Source organism: Spinacia oleracea, chromosome 3 (assembly GCF_020520425.1).
Source record: "Spinacia oleracea cultivar Varoflay chromosome 3, BTI_SOV_V1, whole genome shotgun sequence".
Lineage (NCBI taxonomy): Eukaryota > Viridiplantae > Streptophyta > Magnoliopsida > Caryophyllales > Amaranthaceae > Spinacia > Spinacia oleracea.
The window spans coordinates 17,153,400-17,156,602 of record NC_079489.1 but is presented as its reverse complement, the minus strand read 5'-3'; the positions used below and the strand labels follow the sequence as shown (position 1 = coordinate 17,156,602).

General features: G+C 35.2%; 1 pseudogene; it reads left to right on the top strand.

Annotated features, from left to right (window-relative positions):
• The first annotated feature begins 889 nt into the window (after positions 1-889).
• Positions 890-2,826, top strand: LOC110802282 (protein KTI12 homolog; annotated as a pseudogene).
• Positions 2,827-3,203: the final 377 nt, after the last annotated feature.

The following is a 3,203-nucleotide window of genomic DNA, read 5'->3' as shown; positions in this document are numbered from 1 at the left end:
AATTCAATTTAAAATCAAACATAAATCCAATATTAGAGCGCTACGTAGAAAAATCTAATGGATTCGGCCAATGGAGGAATATTTGCTGAAATATTAGAGCGCCACTTAGGATTACTAATGGTTTCGGCCAATGAAAAATAATATTTCTAATTTCTTTTTGAATTAAAAAATCAAGTGACACGTAGATAATTAATTAGGTGCCACGTAGATATTTTAATTAATTAATTACTAATATATACAACTCCATCGAAAATCAAACACTCTAATAATTAAAAAATAATCGATTTCCACGTAGATAATTAATTAGGTGCCATGTAGATATTTTAATTAATTAATTACTAATATATACAACTCCATCTAAAATCAAACACTCTAATAATTAAAAAATAAATCTAAAATAAAAATCATCCAAAATCAAACAATAATCTAAAATAAAATAAATAAAATTCAATTTAAAATCAAACATTAATCCAATATTAGAGCGCCACATAGAAAAATCTAATGGTTCGGCACTTCGGCCAATGAAAAATAGGATTTTAAAATTAATTTTGAATTTAAAAAGTCGAGTGCCACGTAAAGAAATGATTAACTTTCACGTAGATATTTTTTTATTAATTATTTATTAATATTACGCATATACAATTTCATCCAAAAATAAACACTTTCATAATAAAAAAAAATCTAAAATGAAATTCAATGCAAAATCAAAAACTAATCTAATCTAATATATAAAAGTGGTATATACATAGGATTTTTATTTAAACATAACAATTTAATAGAATTCGTGCATCGCACGGGCTAAAATCTAGTTCCAAAATATGCTGAACCAAATACAGCCCTTAATGATTTAGTTTCCATTTGTCTACTTGGGTCAGGCCCAAATTGGTTTCGATTCGAATATAGGCTATGCAAGTGTGAAAGACAGAGTAACTGAGATCTTCTTCAACCTATCTTCTTCAACCTAATTTCAGTTTTCTGGCGGAAAAACTTTGATACAATCAGCAAGTTTGGTTGGGAAACGTGAATATTAGATTGAAATCTCGTTTCCCATTTGTTTCCGGGATGAATTCAGTTTCAAACACGTCTCGATTTTTCTGAAACGGTTTCGGCGCGCGTTTCCCGGTTTCCCCGTTCCAGGACGTTTCGAAAACGGTAAGTCGTGATTTTTTGGCGTTTCCGTGCTTCGTAGGTGATATGATAGTGTTATTGCTGATATGTTTGGCAAAATAATTTGTCTTGTCAATTGGCTGATATTGAGGTATTTGTGTTAGTTTTCTTGGTCTTTGTTGTAGAAACACATTTCTGGATTTTGTTATGCTGGTGTAGCAACGATGATTAGTGGCATTTCCATAGACGATTTTGGGTGCACCATGCTTATCCTCTTTTCGATTTTGTAATTTGTTTCCCTACAAATGGTACCAGTTGAAAGTTTTGTTTATTCTGGTCATAATCTAGTAGGCTTGGACTAATTTGCAAGAATGGTAACCAGGATAATAGGGTCGATTGTATTAATTGGAATTTGATTCATTGCCTGCTTGTCTTTCAGATATTTCCTGATTATACTGCAGCGGAGAGGTGTGATTGATTACAAAGATCTAATCCCTTTTTCTGAAGTCTGAAACTCTTAACAATGGCTTTGGTGGTTATCTGTGGGCAGCCATGCAGTGGAAAATCAACAGCTGCCAAGTGCCTAGCAGAAGCACTCAGAGACTCAGAATCTACCCTAACTGTAACTGTCAGGGTTATTGATGAAACTTTCTTTCACTTAGATCGCAATCAAGGTTACGCCAATATGACTGCTGAGAAGAATATAAGAGGGGTACTGAGGTCTGAAGTGGATAGATCAGTGTGTAAAGACAATATTATTATAGTAGATTCCTTGAATAGCATAAAAGGTTACCGATATGAGTTATGGTGTTTGGCACGTGCAGCTGGAGTTAGATATTGTGTGTTATACTCTGATGTGGTAGAAACTGATTGTAGAAAATGGAATGAAGAACGCAGAGAAAAAGGTGAAGCAACATATGATGAGAATATCTTTGATGATCTAGTGACAAGGTTTGAGAAACCAGAGAGTAGAAATAGATGGGATTCTCCTTTGTTCGAGTTGCAGCCATCCAAATCCAAATCCAAATCCAAATCCAAATCCAAATCCAAACCCAAACATGGAATTGACAAATCATTGCCTGCCATTGTAGATGCTGTCTCTTACTTGACAAAAAAGGTAGACTCGAGAACAAAAGATATCAAGATTTTGCAGCCTACAATTGCTACGCAAAATGGAAGACCTTCAGAAGCGAATTCCCTATATGAGTTGGATCGGGCAACACAAGAGGTAATGACAGCAATTGTAGCAGCTCAATCCCAGGCACTAGGAGGACCCCTTAATGGAATTTCAATTGCTCAGGGTTTACCAACCATTAACATTCAAAGTGTAGTCGGGTTACCTGAATTACGTAGACTTCGTAGGACCTTTATGAAATTAACGGGGCAATCAAGCTTAAAGTGCTCCACCTCCTCCAGCGGATGCAGAAAGTGCAAAGAGGATGTTTGTGGATTATTTGAACCGGGAACTGGGATTGTAGGATACAAAAACCACATCATGATCAGGAATGACTCGTTTTTTCTTTTGCTCTATACGTTACGTATCAGTTTACTTTGTGCTCTAGAGATGCCCATTTGGGTGAAAGTAGATTGTACACTAATTGTAACATCACAACGTTATGTTTTGCATATTTCTGTCATTTTGATGAAGCATTCAACTATACAAATATTTAATTGCAAAAAGAACGAATGTACCACTGTAATTTATTTTATGTTCCAACATATTTGCTAAAACTTCAGTGTAAGGCTGTGCTACTCTGCTTTACAGGAATACCAAGCAGGCCAGCACTCAGCAGTGCTACCCGGACATGCTGCTCTATTGGAATTGTTCAACAATTGTTCTACCGCTTTAGTACTCCCATTAAGCTCACAAAAAATAGTTTATTGCCTTGTGGCTCATTCGTACCAAAAAAGCACTTCTTAACACTCTATATCGTGATGGTCCAATTATGGACTTTTGGTGGAGAATAATACTCAAAAATTATTCTAATCTCATAAAATAATTTTACTCAAAAAGTACAAGATAAAAAGAAGTGATGGTCCAATTAAGGGCTTCGCCAAGTGGGCGCTCCTATTGGACCTGGGTGGCGCAAACTCGA